The sequence below is a fragment of the Rutidosis leptorrhynchoides genome, chromosome 1, assembly GCF_046630445.1.
Source record: "Rutidosis leptorrhynchoides isolate AG116_Rl617_1_P2 chromosome 1, CSIRO_AGI_Rlap_v1, whole genome shotgun sequence".
Classification (NCBI taxonomy): Eukaryota; Viridiplantae; Streptophyta; class Magnoliopsida; order Asterales; family Asteraceae; genus Rutidosis; species Rutidosis leptorrhynchoides.
Window position 1 is genome coordinate 286,592,300 of NC_092333.1, and position 24,055 is coordinate 286,616,354.

At 34.2% G+C, this 24,055-nt stretch overlaps 1 long non-coding RNA gene across 9 annotated transcripts; it reads right to left on the minus strand.

Annotated features, from left to right (window-relative positions):
- Positions 1 to 15,019: 15,019 nt before the first annotated feature.
- LOC139869924 (uncharacterized) lies at positions 15,020 to 19,657 on the minus strand. Of its 9 annotated transcripts, none has more exons than XR_011766505.1 (7): positions 19,371 to 19,657; positions 19,180 to 19,256; positions 19,007 to 19,060; positions 18,392 to 18,452; positions 17,544 to 18,217; positions 16,928 to 17,025; positions 15,020 to 16,572 (listed from the first exon to the last, which is right to left on the minus strand). It is a non-coding gene; the product is annotated as an uncharacterized lncRNA (long non-coding RNA). The 9 variants fall into 9 exon arrangements; XR_011766498.1 differs by having other exon boundaries at positions 18,646 to 19,060; XR_011766504.1 differs by having other exon boundaries at positions 19,007 to 19,066.
- Positions 19,658 to 24,055: the final 4,398 nt, after the last annotated feature.

Here is a 24,055-nt window from a genome sequence, read left to right on the forward strand (position 1 = left end):
TCTCAATAATACTAATCGTGATATGGAATAAAGATAAAGATAAAATTTTCCTTAACTCGCCCTAAATTCTTTATGTCGTAATGTCGGAACGTCCATGTGAGTCACCGTAATATAATCCCGAAAATTATATTACCCTGATTCAGATGTGTATTTAACATTACTTCATAAGGTCAAGGTGGCGTGTCAATCAAATTTAACAACGTGAGATTAAGATGGAATAGGAGTTAGATATGAATAGAAGAGTTCGAGTATAGATGCACAAATAGTCAATAAGTCCTACTTCAAGTCTATATGCCGGTTGTAGTCTAGACTCACTAATGCACCCTATGACTCGGGGTTGACACCAATGACCTCTAAATCCTTACAACCTGGCTCTGATAACATCTGTGGCGACCCGACAAAATCGTCATTGACCGCGCTGTCTACGTAGGTCCCGTTACGTGGTCATAAGTCTTTAAAACAACGTTTGACCAAAATATGTCGCTTTCATTTCAAGTGTAAAGATGTTTCAAAGTTTACAAAGTAGTTCAATGACTAATACGATACAACGTTTTTAAGTACAAGTGAAACCTATGCAACACAATTTAAGTAAAGTCAAAAGACGCTCCATGTATGCATGTATACTCGACATCCAAGTAAGTATCAAAATAGCGTGCGGAAGCATGTAACACTTAACGTTCAAGGACCTGAGAAAAACATAGAGAATCTGTCAATGAAAACGTTGGTGAAATCATAGGTTTAGTTAATAAGTAAGTTGAACCACAAGATTTACAATGTTAAAGTTATAGTGAACCATTCTAAAATTTGTTATCACGAGCACCCAATTATCAAGGTTTAACTTTCCACAAACCCCATACACATAGTTTTAGAACCTACACTTATTCTCGAAAATATATTTCATCCGCATAACGGTAGCGAACCCTCCGAATGAGGGTTTGTCAAACCCATATGGCCATACAACATAATTTCTCGCTTACACCCTACAAGTGTAACTAATGATAATCGAATTGAGGCATTTTTGTTCTAACTCGTACGTAGAATGTTTGTTTTCGTACTTGTGTTCACTTTGTAAAACGAAACGTTTATGTTTTCTCATCCCAAATGTAAGTATAAAAGAGTAAAAGTGGGACTATGATCTCACCTTGAGTGCACGAGTAAATAAAGTACTTCACAAAGTAACGTGTTCAAGAACGAATGCTAGTCTTGACCTAAACAAGTAGGTCGTGTCAATAACGGTAAATGCGGTTGGTCAAAGTTGTTCAATTAGTCCTATGGCTCATTACGACTCGATTAAATAGCATGTGAATCAAATTGTCACGTTTCATGCAAGGTACAAGTATATAAGCAAGTTAGAATGATTGCATAAGTATTTGGTTAAGTTTGATTAAAAGTCAACTTTGGTCGAGTCAAAGTCAACGAAAAAGTCAACACGTTCGGGTCGGGTCTCGAACTATTTTTCTGGGCTAATCAATCACATATGAGCATGTTATAACAAGTTACATGTTAATCGGAGGTGCGTAGCATAGTTACAATTAAATGAAAAGTTGAAATTTGAACAGCCATTTTTGGAAACTTTAAGCCGCGCCGCGGGCTAAAGCCTGTTTTGAGGGTCGAGGCTTTTGATGGTCCCAGACCATCTGAGTTAGTGTTAAGCTGCGCTGCGGCTTGGAGGCCCGCGCCGCGGGTAGTACCTGATCAGAAATTCTGGGCAGTTTTCAAGTGTCAAAACGAGCCAAACTTCAAACAAACATAACTAATGAACCGTAAACACTTAAAATGCATGCCATAGATCGTTGGAAAGGTAATTTAACTAGGAACATAACTAAACACATTTCTTTAACCAAAAACATCATTTACAATTATTGAAACCAAGTTAAATGTTCATTTAAAGTTCATCATAAATGCTTTCAAGTTCATAAATGCACATTTATGATTTGGGAATTAAATGCACACATATAATACGCTGTTTCGTAGGTAATTACGCATAAAATACAACTAAACACTTATAAATAACATTGCAAAGCATTTAATGCATCAAGAGTCCATTTTACTTCTATCAAACCCTAACTCAAAATCATAAATTCATCAATCAAGTTATTGAAGTCTCTCTAAGTCAACCTACATACCAAATTGAAGCTAGTGATGCTAGTAACACATTTAATACATGCACTTTAAACATCGGACAACATTTAAGCAACCAAAACTCAAGATCAAACACACCCATTTATCAAGTTCATGCTAGTTACTCAAAATAACAAGATCGAGCATATAAATCACATATTCATGTTAGACTTGAGCCATAGACACTAATTAACACACTTTTAAGTTTAAAAGATCAAGAAAAAGAAATTTAGTGTTTTTATAAAGTTACCCAAACGAGATGAAGTTGGTATGGAATCGAAAAGGAAGTTTCAAGGATTCCAAATATGTAATTTGTTTTGAAGAACGCTTGCTAGATCGGATTTAGATGATGATTGTATGGATTTGGTGTTTGAGAGCAAAAGTGAAAGTATTAGGAATGAGGAGGATGAAATGAATGGAGGAGATGAATGTTTGACTCTTTGACCTAGTCATGACTTTGGTGACATGGCAACATTGGTCCCTCAAGTTTAAATACGGGTGCGTGAATTAACCAAACGAATTACCTTAAATACTTAGAGTAAACGAGAGATGCTATAATTAAATAACGGACTTTAAATTAAATAAACGTAAAGTAAACGGAAAAAGACGGGATGTTACATGTAGTTTGTTTAATGAGCCATTTACTGGGCCATTTGTTGGTTGACGGGGTTAAAACTTGAAATGGAACTCAAAGGTTGTAGCTCAACTCTGTAGCGATTGTAACATCCCGCCTTTTTCCGTTTACTTTTCCGTTTAATTATTTAAAGTCCGTTATATGACTATAACATCTCCCATTAATACGCGTTTTAAATTATCTCGTTTAGGTAATTCACGCACCCGAACGAAAAGTTGAGGGACTAAACTTGACAAGGGATCAAACCCTTGACTAGGTCAAAGGGTCAAACCCCTTTCATCCATTCATTTTTATCCTCATCTTTTACTACTTCCAAATCCTCTCAACATTCAATCCTTAATTCATCATCTAAATCCGATTTTGGAGGCTAACATCAAAACAAATTACATATTTGGAATCCTCTCTTCATTCTCTACGTTTTGATACTAATTTCATCTCGATTGGGTAACTTTCTAAAAACTCTAAAATTCATAATCTTAGTGTTCTTGACTTAAAGGTGTGTTAATTAGTGTCTATGGCTCATTGTGATGTCGTATATGTAATTTGTATGCTCGATCTTGTGAATTGACATAACTAGCATGAACTTGAAAAAGAGCTTGTTAAATCTTTGATTTTGGATGATTAAATGTGTTTAGATGTTAATGGTTGTGTGTTCAAAGTATTAGTTACTTCATTAGCTTCGTTTTGGTGTGTTGATTGACATGAAAAACTTACATTAACATGATTATTGGTTTTGAGATTTTGGTTAGGGTTTGATAAGCTTTATATGAACTTTTGATGTATCAAATACTATGAAATATTTTTGATAAGTGTTTTGTTGCAATGTGTGTTTGATTACCTTCGAAACGGCATATCATACATGTAAATTAGTTGCCCGAATCATGAAATGCGTTTTTAGAACTTGAACCTTTGATTATGAACGTTTAATGCGGTTTTGGGTTGTTGTAAGTGTTGAATTACTTGTTGAAATGTGTCTAGTCGTTTTCTTCGTAAAAATACCTTTCCAACGGTGTATGATACATGTTTTGGTTGTTTGTGGATCATGATTTGAGTTTGTTTGGTTTTTGGTTCGTGCACTTGTGTTTCAGCAAAACAGGGTCTGTATACTGATCTGGACGCCGTCCAGACTCTGGGACGCCGTCCAGCCCTTCAGACTTGGATGCCGTCCAGACTCTGGAACGCCGTCTAGCCCTTCAGACTTGGACGCCGTCCAGACTCTGGGACACCCTCCAATTGCACTATCAGATTCTGTTTTGCTTGGTCAATTTACGAAAAATGTTTGCTATGCTATGGACCTCCAATTCACATGAAACTTGTTCTAACATGCTCATATATGATTAAAAACCTCAGAAAAATAGTTCGGGACCCGACCCGAACGTGTTGACTTTTTCGTTGACTTTGACCGACCAAAGTTGACTTTTTGCCAAACTTAACCAAATGATTATGCAATCTTTCTAACATGATTCTATACTTGCATCTTGCATGAAACTTGAAAATTTGATTCACATGCTACATAATCGAGTCGTATTGAGCCATAGGACTAATTGAACATCTTTGACCAATCGTGACTATCGTTATTGATACAACCTATTTGTTTAGGTCAAGACTAGCATTGTTCTTTGCACACGTTACTTGTCGAAGTACTTATTTGCTCTTGCGCTCAAGGTGAGATCATAGTCCCACTTTTACTCTTTTGCACTTACATTTGGGATTAGAAAACATAAACGTTTCTTTTTACTAAGTGAACAGAAGTACAGGAAAACAAACATTCTACATACGAGTTTGAACAAAAATCCTCAATTCGATTATCATTAGTTACACTTGCCGGGTGTAAGCGAGAACTTATGTTATATGGCCATATGGGTTTGACAAACCCTCATTCAAACGGTTCGCTGCCGTTTACGAATGAAATATATTTTCGAGAAACAGTGTATGTTCTAACACTATTGTGATGGGGTTCTATGGAAGGAATGTTAAGCATTGATAATTGGGTGCTCGTGAAATAAACTTTTGGAATGTATTACTATTATATCATTGTTGCAAATCTTGTGGTTCACTTTTACTTACTTACTCAAACCTATGATTTCACCAACGTTTTCGTTGACATATTTCTATATTTTTCACAGGTCCTTGAACATTTGTGTGATACATGCTTCCGCTCATTACTTTTGATACTTGCTTGGATGTTGAGTAAACATGCATACGTGGAGGGTCTTTTGGCTACTTTCATTTGTGTCGCATATGTTTAAATTGTACTTTAAACTTTGTTATGTAACTAGTTGTCGAACTACCTTGTAAACCTTGAAACATCTTTACTTTTGAAATGAATGCGACATACTTTTGGTCAAACGTTGTTTTAAAGACTTATGACCACGTAACGGGACCTAAGTAGACGGCGCCGTCAATGACGATTTTGTCGGGTCGCTACAGATGGTATCAGAGCCAGGTTGTAGGGATTTAGAGTTCATTGGTGTCAACCCCAAGTCATAGGGTACATTAGTGAGTCTAGACTACAACCGGCATATAGACTTGAAGTAGGAATTACTTGACTACTTGTGCATTATACTCGAACGTTTCTACTCATATCTACTCTTGTTTCATCTTAAGCTCACATTGTTTAATTTGATTGATGCGCCACCTTGACTATATGAAATGATGTCGAATGCACATATGAATCAGGGTAATATAATTTCCGGGATTATATTACGGTGACTCATATGAACGTTCCGATATTGTGGCATAAAGAATTTAAGGCGAGTCAAGGAAAATTTTTCTCTCTATCCTTATTCCATATCATGATTAGTATTATTGAAAATACTAATCAACAGTATTCTTGTGTTTTGAAGGAACAATGCCTCCTCGTCGTGTGCCACGCCATGAGACTCCCGAACAAGCTCTACAACGAATGATAGCCACCGCTGTGGAAGCGGCCATGGCCGATCACTCCTCCAACAATAACAACAATCACAACAACAACAATCAAGGAGCCGGTAACTCAAGCGAGGGATGCTCCTATAAAGCCTTCATGGGGTGCAAACCTCACACATTTGATGGAACCGGGGGACCGGTTGTACTCACTCGATGGTTCGAACAAACGGAAGCCGTTTTTAGCATAAGCGGTTGTCGAGACCAAGATAAAGTCAAATATTCCACCCACACCTTTGCCGGTATCGCCCTCACGTGGTGGAACACCTATGTACAATCGGTGGGTACCAATGAAGCTCACGCCCTCTCTTGGGCCGACTTGAGGGAAAAGATGATTGTCGAATATTTCCCTCGTGAAGAAACCCGAAGGCTCGAACAAGAACTAAGAATTTTAAAGGCGGTCGGAAATGATCTCAAGGCTTATAATCAACGATTTTTCGAACTAGCCTTGATGTGCCCAAATCTTGTGAACCCCGAAGCTTTAAGGGTTGAACTTTACATGGATGGTCTTCCAAAGAGCATCAAACACGGAGTAATGTCATCCAAACCCACTAATCATCAAGAAGCTTTGAACATGGCCCGCAAATTGATAGAAACGGTGGACGAAATTGTAGTGCCGGCACCTAAAGCCGAGGATAAGTCGGGTAACAATAAAAGAAAGTGGGAAGCCCCCCAATCAAACAACAACAACTTTTCTAAGAAGCCTTACACCTCCGACGGCAAGAAGGGTTATGCCGGGAACCTACCTCTTTGCAACAAATACAACAAACATCACTTTGGTGAATGTGGCAAGTTAATTTGTCACCGGTGCCAAGGAGTTGGTCATAAGGCCAATGAGTGTAAAAGTGTTGCCCCCATCGCTCGAAAGGGGCCCAATGCACTAAAAACGGGCACTTGTTATGAATGTGGCCAAACGGGCCATTATAGAAATGCATGTCCGAAGAGGAAAGATAACCCTAATACGCGCGGCCGAGCTTTCAACAACAACACAGAGGAAGCCCGAGATGACAATGAATTAGTCACGGGTACGTTTCTTCTCAACAACACTTATGTTACTTGTTTATTAGATTCGGGTGTCGATAAATGCTTTGTATCCGAGACTTTGATTCATTCTTTTAGCACTCCACCACTCCTACTAGATACCACTTATACCATTGAAGTGGCCAACGGGAAACTATTGAGTGCCGACACATATTACCGGGGGTGCACATTAAACATTTTGGGCAATGAATTTGAAATTGACTTGATACCCATGGAACTAGGAAGCTTCAATGTAATAATCGGTATGAATTGGCTAGCCAAAACGAAATCTCACATCCTCTGTGATCTTAACGCAATTCGAATTCCTATCGAGAATGGTGAACCTTTGATTGTTTATGGCGATAAGAGTTGCACCGGACTCAACCTCGTTTCGTGCCTTAAAGTTAGAAAACTACTCCGTAAGGGTTGTTTTGCGATCCTTGCTCATGTTAAGAAAGTCGAGTCCGATGAGAAGCACATCGATGATGTGCCAATTGTTATTGACTATTCCGATGTATTTCCCGACGAATTGCTGGGTCTTCCACCTCATCGATCGGTAGAATTCCAAATCTATCTTATTCCGGGAGCCGCACCCGTAGCTCGTGCACCATATAGACTTGCTCCATCCAAAATGCAAGAATTGCAAAGTCAAATCCAAGAACTACTTGACCGTGGTTTTATCTAACCTAGCCATTCACCATGGGGCGCTCCGATTTTGTTTGTTAAAAAGAAAGACGGATCCCTACTAATGTGCATTGATTATCGCGAACTAAACAAGTTGACGGTTAAGAACCGATATCCTATTCCTCGCATTGATGACCTCTTTGATCAACTACAAGGGTCTAGTGTATATTCGAAAATCGATCTCCGCTCGGGTTATCATCAATTAAGGGTTAAGGGGGAAGATGTCTCCAAAACCGCTTTCCGAACTCGTTATGGTAGTTATGAATTTCTCGTAATGCCTTTTGGTCTCACTAACGCACCGGCGGTATTCATGGATCTTATGAACCGCGTGTGCAAACCGTATCTTGATAGATTCGTTATTGTGTTCATCGATGACATCTTGGTCTATTCTAAAAGCGAAGAAGAACACGAGGAACACCTCCGACTTGTGCTTGAACTTTTAAGACAAGAACGACTCTATGCAAAATTCTCCAAGTGTGAATTTTGGTTAAAGGAAGTTCAATTTCTTGGTCATGTTGTAAGTGACCAAGGTATTAAAGTCGATCCAACGAAAATCGAAGCCATTAGTAAATGGGAGACTCCTACTACTCCTACTCACATTCGTCAATTCTTGGGTCTCGCCGGATACTACCGTAGATTCATCAAGGATTTCTCTTTGGTTGCTCGTCCTCTAACCGCTTTAACTCACAAGGGAAAGAAATTTAATTGGGCGACCGAACAAGAATCCGCATTTCAAATCTTGAAAACAAAGCTAACCACCGCTCCTATCTTGTCACTTCCCGAAGGCAATGACGATTTTGTTGTGTATTGCGACGCCTCGAAACATGGTTTTGGGTGTGTGTTGATGCAACGAACGAAAGTAATTTCTTATGCTTCTCGACAACTCAAAATTCATGAACGAAACTACACGACACATGATCTCGAACTCGGAGCCGTTATCTTTGCACTTAAAATGTGGTGACACTATCTTTATGGAACCAAGAGTACTATCTTTACCGATCACAAAAGTCTCCAACACATCTTCGATCAAAAGCAACTAAACATAAGACAACGAAGGTGGATTGAAACCTTAAACGATTACGATTGCGAGCTTCGTTACCATCCCGGGAAGGCAAATGTAGTAGCCGATGCCTTAAGTCGAAAAGAAAGAGCGGTGCCTCTTCGTGTCCGAGCCTTAAACATCACCATCCACACCAACCTTAATAGCCAAATTCGGGTAGCCCAAGATGAGGCTCTCAAGGATGAAAACGTTTCACACGAGCTTTTGAACATTCTCGTCTCTCGATTCGAAATTAGGGAGACCAGAGTCCGATATTACGCCGGAAGAATTTGGGTGCCTAGCTATGGGGACCTACGAAGCCTTATTTTAGATGAAGCCCATAAGTCACGATACTCGATTCACTCCGGTGCCAATAAGATGTACCACGACCTTAAAGAACAATATTGGTGGCCGAACATCAAAAGGGACGTAGCTACTTATGTTGCCAAGTGTTTGACATGTTCCAAAGTCAAAGCCGAACACCAAAGACAGTCCGGGTTACTTTAACAACCCGAAATCCCGCAATGGAAGTGGGAAAGAATAACGATGGACTTCATCACCAAGTTACCAAAAACGATGGGCGGTTATGATACCATTTGGGTTATTGTTGACCGTCTCACCAAGTCCGCACACTTTCTCGCTATGAAAGAAATCGACAAAATGGAGAAACTTGCACAACTTTACATAAAGGAGATCGTAGCTCGACACGGTATACCTTTATCGATTATCTCTGACCGAGATGGCAGTTTTATTTCTAGATTTTGGCGTACCTTGCAAGAAGCGTTGGGAACGCGTTTAGACATGAGCACCGCATACCATTCGCAAACCGACGGACAAAGCGAACGTACAATTCAAACCTTGGAAGACATGCTACGAGCTTGCGTCATCGACTTTGGAAAAGCTTGGGATAAGCACTTGCCTCTCGCCGAATTCTCCTACAAAAATAGTTATCACGCGAGTATTAACGCCGCACCATTCGAAGCTTTATATGGCTGAAAATGTCATTCACCTCTTTGTTGGGCCGAAGTAGGTGACACACAAATCACCGGACCTGAACTCATTCATGAAACAACCGAGAAGATCGTTCAAATCCGAGATAGGCTTAGGACAGCCCGAAGTCGTCAAAAGAGCTATACCGATAAACGACGCAACGACCTCGAATTTCAAGTCGGTGACTGGGTAATGTTAAAAGTCGCACCTTGGAAAGGTGTAATCCGTTTTGAAAAACGCGGGAAGCTAAATCCGCGGTATATTGGTCCTTTCGAAATCTTGGAGCGTATTGGAACCGTTGCTTACCGTTTAGATCTTCCGCCTCAATTGAACTCCATTCATCCTACCTTCCATGTATCTAAATTTAAAAAGTGTCTTGCCGAACCCGATATCATCATCCCTCTCGAGGAACTTACTATTGATGACAAACTTCATTTTGTGGAGGAACCGGTTGAAATTGTGGACACCTCCGTCAAGACATTGAAACAAAGCTGAATTCCGATTGTTAAAGTCCGTTGGAACGCCAAAAGGGGACCCGAGTTTACTTGGGAAAGGCAAGATCAAATGCAAAGGAAATACCGTCACTTATTCCCGGTTCCGGAAACGCAAGATTTCGAGGAAGAAACAACGACTACTACGCCTACTTAAATTTCGGGACGAAATTTCTTTTAAGGAGTAGGTAATGTAACATCCCGCCTTTTTCCGTTTACTTTTCCGTTTAATTATTTAAAGTCCGTTATATGACTATAACATCTCCCGTTAATACGCGTTATAAATTATCTCGTTTAGGTAATTCACGCACCCGAATGAAAGTTGAGGGACTAAACTTGACAAGGGATCAAACCCTTAACTAGGTCAAAGGGTCAAACCCCTTTCATCCATTCATTTTCATCCTCATCTTTTACTACTTCCAAATCCTCTTAACATTCAATCCTTAATTCATCATCTAAATCCGATTTTGGAGGCTAACATCAAAACAAATTACATATTTGGAATCCTCTCTTCATTCTCTACGTTTTGATACTAATTTCATCTCGATTGGGTAACTTTCTAAAAACTCTAAATTTCATAATCTTAGTGTTCTTGACTTAAAGGTGTGTTAATTAGTGTCTATGGCTCATTGTGATGTCGTATATGTAATTTGTATGCTCGATCTTGTGAATTGACATAACTAGCATGGACTTGAAAAAGTGCTTGTTAAATCTTTGATTTTGGATGATGAAATGTGTTTAGATGTTAATGGTTGTGTGTTCAAAGTGTTAGTTACTTCATTAGCTTCGTTTTGGTGTGTTGATTGACATGAAAACCTTACATTAACATGATTATTGGTTTTGAGATTTTGGTTAGGGTTTGATAAGCTTTATATGAACTTTTGATGTATCAAATACTATGAAATATTGTTGATAAGTGTTTTGTTGCAATGTGTGTTTGATTACCTTCGAAACGGCATATCATACATGTAAATTGGTTGCCCGAATCATGAAATGCGTTTTTAGAACTTGAACCTTTGATTATGAACGTTTAATGCGGTTTTGGGTTGTTGTAAGTGTTGAATTACTTGTTGAAATGTGTCTAGTCGTTTTCTTCGTCAAAATATCTTTCCAACGGTGTATGATACATGTTTTGGTTGTTTGCGGATCATGATTTGAGTTTGTTTGGTTTTTGGTTCGTGCACTTGTGTTTCAGCAAAACAGGGTCTGTATACTGATCTGGACGCCGTCCAGACTCTGGGACACCGTCCAGCCCTTCAGACTTGGACGCCGTCCAGACTCTGGGATGCCGTCCAGCCCTTCAGACTTGGACGCCGTCCAGACTCTGGGACGCCGTCCAATTGCACTATCAGATTCTGTTTTGCTTGGTCAATTTACGAAAAATGTTTGCTATGCTATGGACCTCCAATTCACATGAAACTTGTTCTAACATGCTCATATATGATTAAAAACCTCAGAAAAATAGTTCGGGACCCGACCCGAACGTGTTGACTTTTTCGTTGACTTTGACCGACCAAAGTTGACTTTTTGCCAAACTTAACCAAATGATTATGCAATCTTTCTAACATGATTCTATACTTGCATCTTGCATGAAACTTGACAATTTGATTCACATGCTACATAATCGAGTCGTATTGAGCCATAGGACTAATTGAACATCTTTGACCAATCGTGACTATCGTTATTGATACAACCTATTTGTTTAGGTCAAGACTAGCATTGTTCTTTGCACACGTTACTTGTCGAAGTACTTATTTGCTCTTGCGCTCAAGGTGAGATCATATTCCCACTTTTACTCTTTTGCACTTACATTTGGGATTAGAAAACATAAACGTTTCTTTTTACTAAGTGAACAGAAGTACAGGAAAACAAACATTCTACATACGAGTTTGAACAAAAATCCTCAATTCGATTATCATTAGTTACACTTGCCGGGTGTAAGCGAGAACTTATGTTATATGGCCATATGGGTTTGACAAACCCTCATTCAAACGGTTCGCTGCCGTTTACGAATGAAATATATTTTCGAGAAACAGTGTATGTTCTAACACTATTGTGATGGGGTTCTATGGAAGGAATGTTAAGCATTGATAATTGGGTGCTCGTGAAACAAACTTTTAGAATGTATTACTATTATATCATTGTTGCAAATCTTGTGGTTCACTTGTACTTACTTACTCAAACCTATGATTTCACCAACGTTTTCGTTGACAAATTTCTATGTTTTTCTCAGGTCCTTGAACATTTGTGTGATACATGCTTCCGCTCATTACTTTTGATACTTGCTTGGATGTCGAGTAAACATGCATACGTGGAGCGTCTTTTGGCTACATTTATTTGTGTCGCATATGTTTAAATTGTACTTTAAACTTTGTTATGTAACTAGTTGTCGAACTACCTTGTAAACCTTGAAACATCTTTGCTTTTGAAATGAATGCGACATACTTTTGGTCAAACGTTGTTTTAAAAACTTATGACCACGTAACGGGACCTAAGTAGACGGCGCCGTCAATGACGATTTTGTCGGGTCGCTACATCGATTCTAGGATCAAAATCCAATGGGGTCTCAAAAATTTATTTGATAACTTTCTTGCATAAAATATTGAATGTGTCTGGTCAAATCGAGTCGGGTCGGGTCGCGCCCAAAACATAAACATAAAATTGAATAATACTCGTAAAATATAAGGTTGTTCATACGCAGTATCAATTAATGGCATATACAGTAGCAATTTCACATTATCAATGTCAAAGTAGCAATTGTCTATACAGTAACAATTTTAAAATAGTATTTTAACCCATGTTCGATAGTTATGTAGTTATGAGTGATGAGATTAGGAATTATATACAGTAACTATTATAAATATATTTGGCATTACACATACATCTTAATTGCAACCATATAATGAATTCACTATGAGTACTCACAATAAAACATGTATATCTCAACATAATAAATTACACATAATTGTCATAGTATATGTTTGATAGTAAATTTAACAAATTATGTTCATTATTAAACAAACATTAGTACATTACACATTCTGGTGGAATAATTTTAATTTACGTCATGTTATATTACGTTTATGTTTTCATTATATATTTGAAAATATTATGATATTTCTTAAATATCCAATGGATATCCATTAACCAGCTTAATCCACTAGATATTGATATAGATGGTTGAACTAAATTTAAATGGATATGAGTATGGATATGGATATGAATATGGATATGAATATGGATAAAAAAAGTAAATGGATATGGATATGACCTTACACCCTCACGCGATCCATTGACATTCTTAGGATGAAGGATTGGAGATAAAACCGTAAGAAATTGTGATGTAGAAAGAAGTCAAAAATAATTAGAATAGGAATTTGACAAGAGTTTGTTTATTTTTATATTTAATATAATCAATAGCCCATACTATAAAATTATAAGTGGACTAATTTCAAACACTTTAGTAGTCCAAACTATTAAACTATAATCTCAAAAAAAAAAAATTATGAAGTCCCATTATATATTTAGTGGTTTCCTATACAAAAAAAAAATAAAAAAAAATAAAATAAAAAAAAAAATTTGTGAAAAATTTCGAAAAACTAGTGATTTCACAAGACCCCGTAGCTCATCACCTAAAGTCGCCACTGGCTCAACCTCGAGCGTACCCTAAAACCACTCATGATTGATTATATGTACTATTACAACTTAAAATATAAAATAAGTATGAGCTTAATTAGATCTCTCACAACCATGACACATTTCCTGCTCAAGACTAACTGTCACATCAGCGCCGCATCTGCACTTCTTTTCCATCACTAACTCAAGACATTTTGCTAACATCCATAACATACCCATCACACTTCATCGCATCCACTAAATTAATTAATTATGTAAAAGTAGAATTTTAAAAGCATAATGTACAAATCAAAGAAGGAAGCCTCCGTCTTCAATTGTGCGTCAGATGGGCAAGATGCGAAACGGGCAAGGTGAAGACGTGCTCATGACAAGGTACTAGTAATTGTAATTGTGTCCTCGAGGATTTCCAAGACACTCACAACGGCAGAACCTTTGTGAGTGTTCTTAGTAACTACCCCTTTTTAATATTAAATATACATATAATAAATCTCAATGTGTATATTTTTTCTTTGCAAGTCATTTTTATTTGAAAATGATTCAGATGTCAATACTATATTTTGTTCAATATTTACCAAACTCGGCTAAAAGGTGATTGTAAAAATGTAAATGAACACAAATAATCGTGTATCTAAAAAAAATTGTAAATCAATATTAATAAAAAAATCTGTGTGTTTGTGACATTTTACAGTAAATTTGATATATATATATATATATATATATATATATATATATATATATATATATATATATATATATATATATATATATATATATATATATATATATATATATATACATATACATATACATATACATATTAGGTTTTAGAGCCCGTGCCTTGCACGGGTGTGTAATAAGTCGTGCAAAAATCGTAACAGATTATATTATTCAAGTATGTAAATAGTGAAGGTAAATAAAACGTTAAAGAATGTGTGTTGCACGTGTGAGTAAAATAAAAGTGCAAAATTAATTGATTTTTTTAATAATTATTATTTTGAGTTTAAGAGCTCGTAGTATTAACAAATTTTAAAAGTTGATTTGAGTTTAAGAGTCCGTGGTTTTAAAAAATTTTAAAAGTGAGTTTAATTGCTTAAACTCGAATTGTCACATGTATAGTATATAACAAGATTGAAGGTACGCGCTACGCGGCTGTGAATTATCGATAGCCATTTATACTGACTGTCTAATAAATAACCATCGTTATCGCATACAATCTATCAATGTAGTAAATTTTACTATATAATTAATTAACATTTAATGATTCTTTTAGTATATATAATTTTATGTTATAAAATTGGTTATTGTCTACAGATATTTCGGAAGGAATCGTTCTTTTATGGGCACGACAACCATGATCAGCTTGTCAAAATTGCTAAGATACTCTTACTCTTATACTTTATGTTACAAAGCTATTGAGTTTTTTTTTCCCTTTCTTTTGCCGAGCAAATTATATAATTCGTTAAAAACTTACAGAGATCACGAACCAATGTTAAATTCATGTAGCCTTTGATTAATCTCTTGGATCATATTTATATAATCTTGTACTTTGCATAGCCAACCTTACATATAAAAAAGCTAAATGTACATCTTTAATGTACCAAAAACTCAACTCAGATTACAAAATAAGGTCTATGCATAACCAGTCAGACCAACAGTAGACAAAGAACGATTAGTTTTGTGAGCAGGTTGAGTCGTACCCTTGGTGAAGTACACGTAGTAATACACATTCAGAACCATAGTCGACACGACAAAAACTGCCCCTGCAATAAAAACACCTTTTCTTAAAGTGTCACATGAAAAGCTTTCAGTCATACCCTTGTATTTTGTATGATACCCGTTCTTCTTTGCTCCTGCTATTAAACATGCTTCTGCAACCAAAATACTCAGCCTGCATTATACAAAGCAAATGGTTAGATCACGAACCAATGTTAAATTCATGTAACCTTTGATTAATCTCTTGAATCATATTTATATAATCTTGTACTTTCTCTGCCACAGAAAAATGACACGAAAAGTATTGTTAAAAAAACCCGTTTATCTTTTCTCTTAATATAAATTCTAAACTTCTACGACGCATGTGCGGGACTGAGTATTGTTGTTGTTATTGTTCTAAACTTTTAGGAATATAGTGAAATATGACATCTCACATAAATCTCAATGAAGCTTGTATCTGGCTGCCAAATTTTGTAAAACTCCATGTTCATACAAAAAAGAAAGTCATGTCAAAAAAGTCAGTAACCTTTGGGAGAATACTTTTGAGACAGTTTGTAAGAATCTATAATCAAAAAAAGTAGGTTAAATCAAACCCATGTAAATTATTAAGTTAAAGATAAGTCAATGTAACATTACACCACTCACCGTCCTGTCCTCCCCTTTGAGGTATGCATATGAAGCTGTTGCCCATTAACTTGGATCCACTTCCCCATCAATCCATAATAAAGCAGAATCCTACATCTGAGCCTACAATAATATCAACTGGTGCGGCCTGCAAGTATTATATTGTGTTGACCCGTTTACACTTCTAGTAGAAACCTGCCACAAACTCAAATAAAATTAAAATGCAACTTAAATTAAGAAATTTTATAAAATTAGTCAACTTAGAAATCCCATCAGCAGATAAGCAATTTTCCCCACGAAGATATTCGTATATAGAATGACTTAGTCAACTTAAGCTAAAAGGATTCAAGCTATATTTTTTTATAAATTACCTTCAAGATTTGCAGACCAAGTAATACAGCCCAAACAAATACCAGAGGCTGTACTTCTTTTCAGCAAACATTTTAAATCAAAATCATAAGAACCGTAAAATCACCCCCAAAATTTAATAATTTATATGAGAAAAAAAAAAAAAAAAAAAAAACATTCAAAACAAATGGGAAGAGAGGAAATAAGCTCACAAATAGAAGATGGATAATGCAACCATTACCCTAACGATTTTGGAGGCACAATGTGGTGGTGTTGTTCTAATAAAAAGTTTTGTATACCTAGTCAAGCTGAATGTATCACTGGTTGCACAGCTCAACCTCCGGAACCTAATTGTCAAGCATAAAATAAAAATTAAACTTAAAATTAGTTAAGAACCGGACATTGTAATGAAATTATTTACTCAATTGTCGCCTATATTCATATCCGTGTATGCTTTATCAATTGAATTGTTAATAAATTTGCTTTTGGAGCATTTGAAATAATTGAAAGAAATCTTAACCAATTTTTGATTATTAGTTTCAATGCAATATTAAAATTATCTTAAAAGAGATTTGTGTTTAACCAAAGGCAGTTCTAGGTTCATCTAAAAAGCAAGAAATATTAAATTTAGGATGGAGAGCAAATATAAAAAGAAAAAAATTACTATCTTTTTTCAAAGTTCAAAGCATACAAATGCAATACCTTTCGTGCAAGATACCCATCGAGCCAAACGGTAGTAGCTGCAGCAATGAAGATGATTGTAGTCGTAGTTGTCCCCAGCTGACTATTCATATAAAAAGCTAAAAAAATCAGGGAAAAAATTGTTAGTATCGTCATATGGACATACATACAACCATTCAGTCTAATATGGACCGGTATAAAAAAAAAAAAAAGTAATACCAGGTTCCTTCTGGTTAATTCAGTCTCATCTAAGCCTAAAAAAATAGTAATATGGACAGATCTTTTTTTTTCCTCAAACCCTCTCTTCAACAATATATATATATATATATATATATATATATATATATATATATATATATATATATATATATATATATATATATATATATATATATATAACAAAACAACTACATAATTAAAGTTAGAGAAAATCATGAACCATATCCTATATTACACAAAATATAAAAAAATACTAAATAACATGGTGTCCATTTGGGTCAGTAGCCAATCTAGCAGCACTGGGACACAAAGCTGCCATTCCTAATGCAATCTGATACAGGTCGGTCAGGTTCTCCAAAGTTGCCATTGCTAATGCAGTACATTAGCCAAAATATAAAGTGCACAAACAAAAGCATACCATTATCATTAGAGGTCTATTGAAAACTATCAGCAACAGCTGCAGAAAAATATATAATTAAGTATAGTCACATTTACATCAATTATGTAAAACAAAAATAAGTTGCAACCAACTAAAACATAGAATACAATAAATATCTTATAATATGAAAGCACAACTGTCACCATCATCTTAGGAATCAAATGACAACCATATAGTAATTTTGATTATCCAAAAGCATACAATTAGTTTTAAGCATGAATGATTTTACCAAGTTTAGTTAAAGAAACTTATATATAGTGGCATCATTAATTAGAATCCAAATCAGCTAAAACATAGAACAAAACAAATATCTTATAATAAGAACACACAATTGTAACCATCAACTTTGCATACAATCAGTTTTAATTGTGAATGAGTTGAAAATATATTTATTAAGAGCAGTCCCAGAATCCTGTATAAATAAGTTTATAACGAAAAAAGTTTCAATCTTAATAACAAACAAAATCATTAATCAATGATAACATGAAAAGACAGAGCAAACAACACAAACCATTCTGTTGTAGGCTCGCATACTGATCAAAAGATGAATCGTGGCATCGAAGACGAATGCAGTTTCTATAAATGTATATGGAACTTTAGATAGCCTCAGCATGATCTTCCCCATTCTTTCCTTAAAATCTTTTTAAAATTTCCTGCCCATTCAAACAACCAAAATTCACATAATAACTTACATCACTATAACTAAAACTATTCCATTATATATCAGTTAATATACCTTTAATAAATATCATTAATGGAAAACAAATATAAATTATACACAAAATTATACTTTAATAAAAAAAAGGGTATATGGTAGCTGAATCTACCTGAAGTTAAGCCAATAAGTCAAATAGTTTACAATTTTCATCATCAATGCACCTGTATACCCTACACAACACAATACATCACATCCAATTTTATTAAATCAATTCAAAATGATACATATATACCTCTGAAACAAATAAACAAATAGGGTTTCAAAAGTAAAAGATCTGATAGATACATAAACTGTATGTATAAATTTAAATAGAGATAGATATTGTAAATGCATTTGGCAAACTAATTATAATTATGCTAGTACCTTGAGGAATACATTTTGAGCAAGAAGCACCAACCGTTTTAAGGAACTTAACTTCCAGATAAAAAAAATGTTAATAAAATAAAACAAGATAACATGAAATCCAAGCTAGATAAATGATGTAGTCAGTACCACATACTCATAACATGACACATATAGACATTTCATCATACAATTGTTATGCATCCAAATGAAAATACTTTTTAAGAAAAATGATGCGAGCTAAGGAGTATAAAATATACTGATATCTTTCTTACGATAGCAAAAAGCTTTATGGGGTCAAAAGGCTTCATTGACGCTCACCTTAGATATTGGAGAAGCATATGATTACTGTAATAAATATAGTTGCTGTTATCTTTCTTACCTTCACAAAAAGCATTAGTACGGACCAACAACTTTAACAAAATGAGCTTTATCCCTGTCTCTTCCACCATATAACAATTGCAAACTCATATTAGTTAACAGATTACAACAGGTGTAACTTCATTAACACTTACAAACTATACAAAGTAAATTGAAATCTTAGCAGTAACTTACCAATTGTGAACTCGGATGAACGAAATTCCAATTAATCTTCAACTTAACCCTTAGCAAGGTATGATAAATAAAACCTTCTGAAAAGTATAAGACAAAATATGAGAAAAAATTGAAACCCTAAATTTACAAATTACATATAATATATACACATCAAATAGAAGAAGGCTTGGAATAACAAAAGCAAAGGTTACCAGGTAGTTCAACAATGAAAAACAAAAGACGGTGGTTCTGCCGCGTGAAGATGTCAAAGTATAAAATTGTTTCATCGTTAACCCTCAAAACCACATTCCATTAGGATTAAAAGGGTAGATCAAACGATCCAAACCCCAATAAATCAGATCAAGCACCAGCTTTGGACATCAATCGCAAACGAAGCAAAGAAAACCCTAACTTGTTAAGAAATGAACCGGCGAAAAAGTGGTTTCTGTTTAAAAAAAATAAATTAGAACTGAAGATGTATGCAATCGAAGGAGATATATGTCGGATGGTGATGGATCAGAGGAGATGGGTTTTTGTTTAAGGGGATGATTCTTGCACACGATCATCACACACAAATTTAAAGAAATGAATTATTATTAAAAGTGTAAAAGGTTAAAATAGGTGTGTAAGGATTAAAAGAGTGTGTTAGAATCATCCTTTTTGTTTACCCTAGCACGCCAAGCCATTATTTTGTGTGGTGGAGAGTTGCCCAACCGTGAATAGTAAAATTATGTGAGGGGAAATGACACGTGGACCAATGAGTTGCAAGATCTAGTTCCCCTGATAGTAGATAAAATTATGTGAGGGGAAATGACACGTGAACTAATGGGGTGGATCAATGCGGTTGCAAGATCTAGTTCCCCTAATAGTAGATGGGTAATATATAATATTATATTATGTAATATATATCTATTTATTTATGGATTAAATATTAATTGTAATGTATATCTTATCTATATATCTATACGTATATATTAAATTATAATTAATAATTATATTTTATATTATAATATGAAATAAAAGGTATTATGAACAATATAAAATATAGGTTTACAAATATTTCATTTTTACACCATAACATATATTAAGCTTTACAATCTTTTATCATTATTTAATTACTCCGTATTAAAATTATGAGAAATAAAAGGAAATTGTAATTGTTGAGTGTAAATATACCTATGTTAGCTGGAAAAATATTTCAAGGTCACATGTAATCTTGACAAGTTAATCCCTCAATTACTAATTACGGAGTACTAATTAGATTTTATATTTTATGTAATATAAAAGTAATAATTGTAAATAATATATATAATCTATACATATAACAATCCATAAATAACTTTTAACCACAATTCACACAAAAAAATTTGGTATATATATATATATATATATATATATATATATATATATATATATATATATATATATGGATCAATACGTGAACTTGACGTACTTAAAAAATCATTTTCAAATATCAAATTGATAAATTTGAGTGATGTTTTTAATCCCTTGAAACTATATGTATAGTTTTTAGATGGAAAATGATAAATGTAGCTCTAAAGGATACGTTTAAGCATTCTATATATAAATTAATTTCATATTTATAAATAACGATTGCCGTGAATAACACTAATATTAAAATTATATAAAAGAAAATCGATATTATAAAGAAATATTTATGTTTTGCAAATAATTCAATTGAGTCTTTATGTTATGTAGCTTGTGACTTGTTGCGTTTGCGCCTGTCTGTTATGTCTTTTGTTTTCCTGCTTGCGATTTCTATTGGTTCGGCTCGCCTCTAGATAATTTTTTCGGCTCCGTTGGTTTTGTGCCGTTTGTTTTCTAGTTTTTTGCTGGAGTCATTTATTTGATTCTAAGTGTTTTCGATGGGTAGTTTCATAAATAATACTCCGTAAATAATACATACATCATAAATTCATATTCATATTCATATTCATATTCATATTCATATTCATATTCATATTCATATTCATATTCATAATACTAATGGCGGAAGGACTTTACGTCGTTTCATGCGTGAAAGAAGTCTATTGTTTTGTACTGTAACAATATGTCAATTTCCTAAATTCTATTTTTTTAAAATACCCTTGAAGTGACGTTTAATTCACAACTTGGTTTCTTGTGTGCTTTTGTAATGTTTTCACGTTGCTTCATTTTTTGTTTTATAAAAGTACATAAGCTTTTGAATTACGAAATCACATAGCCACCCATTAATGTCTAAGTCCATCTTCCTTTCGTGAACCTGTGTATAGTGACCCGAACTTTTCCATGTTTATATACATATATTAAATGAAATTGTTGTTTACATGATTAAGTGTTTCCAACATGTTAAGCAATCAAACTTGTTAAGACTTGATTAATTGAAATAGGTTTCATATAGACAATTGACCACCCAAGTTGACCGGTGATTCACGAACGTTAAAAACTTGTAAAAACTATATGATGACATATATATATATATATATATATATATATATATATATATATATATATATTATATATATATATATAGTTAACATGATATTATGATAAGTAAACATATCATTAAGTATATTAACAATGAACTACATATGTAAAAACAAGACTACTAACTTAATGATTTTGAAACGAGACATATATGTAACGATTATCGTTGTAACGACATTTAAATGCATATATATCATATTAAGATATATTAATATATCATAATATCATGATAATATAATAATTTAACATCTCATTTGATATAATATACATTGAGTTAACAACATTTAACAAGATCGTTAACTTAAAGGTTTCAAATCAACATTTACATGTAACGACTAACGATGACTTAACGACTCAGTTAAAATGTATATACATGTAGTGTTTTAATATGTATTCATACACTTTTGAAAGACTTCAAGACACTTATCAAAATACTTCTACTTAACAAAAATGCTTACAATTACATCCTCGTTCAGTTTCATCAACAATTCTACTTGTATGCACCCGTATTCGTACTCGTACAATACACAGCTTTTAGATGTATGTACTATTGGTATATACACTCCAATGATCAGCTCTTAGCAGCCCATGTGAGTCACCTAACACATGTGGGAACCATCATTTGGCAACTAGCATGAAATATCTCATAAAATTACAAAAATATGAGTAATCATTCATGACTTATTTACATGAAAACAAAATTACATATCCTTTATATCTAATCCATACACCAACGACCAAAAACACCTACAAACACTTTCATTCTTCAATTTTCTTCATCTAATTGATCTCTCTCAAGTTCTATCTTCAAGTTCTAAGTGTTCTTCATAAATTCTACAAGTTCTAGTTTCATAAAATCAAGAATACTTCCAAGTTTGCTAGCTTACTTCCAATCTTGTAGAGTGATCATCCAACCTCAAGAAATCTTTCTTATTTACACTTTCTAATACAAGTTAATACTCATATTCAAACTTTGATTCAATTTCTATAACTATAACAATCTTATTTTGAGTGGAAATCTTACTTGAACTTGTTTTCGTGTCATGATTCTACTTCAAGAACTTTCAAGCCATCCAAGATCCTTTGAAGCTAGATCAATTTGTCTCTTTTCCAGTAGGTTTATCCACAAAACTTGAGGTAGTAATGATGTTCATAACATCATTCGATTCATGCATATAAAGCTATCTTATTCGAAGGTTTAAACTTGAAATCACTAGAACATAGTTTAGTTAATTCTAAACTTGTTCGTAAAAAAAAGTTAATCCTTCTAAATTGACTTTTAAAATCAACTAAACACATGTTCTATATCTATATGATATGCTAACTTAATGATTTAAAACCTGAAAACACGAAAAACACCGTAAAACCGGACATACGGCGTCGTAGTAACACCACGGGCTGTTTTGGGTTTGATAATTAAAAACTATGATAAACTTTGATTTAAAAGTTGTTCTTCTGGTAAAATGATTTTTCTTATGTACATGAAACTATATCCAAAAATAATGGTTAAACTCAAAGTGGAAGTATGTTTTTCAAAATGGTCATCAAGACGTCGTTCTTTCGACTGAAATGACTACCTCTTACAAAAACGACTTGTAACTTATATTTTTGACTATAAACCTATACTTTTTCTATTTAGATTCATAAAATAGAGTTCAATATGAAACCATAGCAATTTGATTCACTCAAAACGGATTTAAAATGAAGAAGTTATGGGTAAAATAAGATTGGATATTTTTTGATTTTTGTAGCTACGGGAAATATTAACAATTCTATACAAATCATGTCCTAGCTAACTTATATTGTATTATACATGTATTCTAACATATTATGTAATCTTGAGATACCATAGACACGTATGCAAATGTTTTGACATATCATATCGACCCATGTATATATATTATTTGGAACAACCATAGACACTCTATATGCAGTAATGTTGGAGTTAGCTATACAGGGTTGAGGTTGATTCCAAAAATATATATACTTTGAGTTGTGATCTAGCCTGAGACGTGTATACACTGGGTCATGGATTGATTCAAGATAATATATACCGATTTATTTCTGTACATCTAACTGTGGACAACTAGTTGTAGGTTACTAACGAGGACAGCTGACTTAATAAACTTAAAACATCAAAATGTATTAAAAGTATTGTAAATATATTTTGAACATACTTTGATATATATGTACATATCTGTTATAGGTTCGTGAATCGACCAGTGGTCAAGTCTTACTTCCTGACGAAGTAAAAATCTGTGAAAGTGAGTTATAGTCCCACTTTTAAAATCTAATATTTTGGGCTGAGAATACATGCGCAATTTTTATAAATGTTTTACGAAATAGACACAAGTAATTGAAACTACATTATATGGGTGAATTGAAACTACATTGACGCGAATCCTAAAGA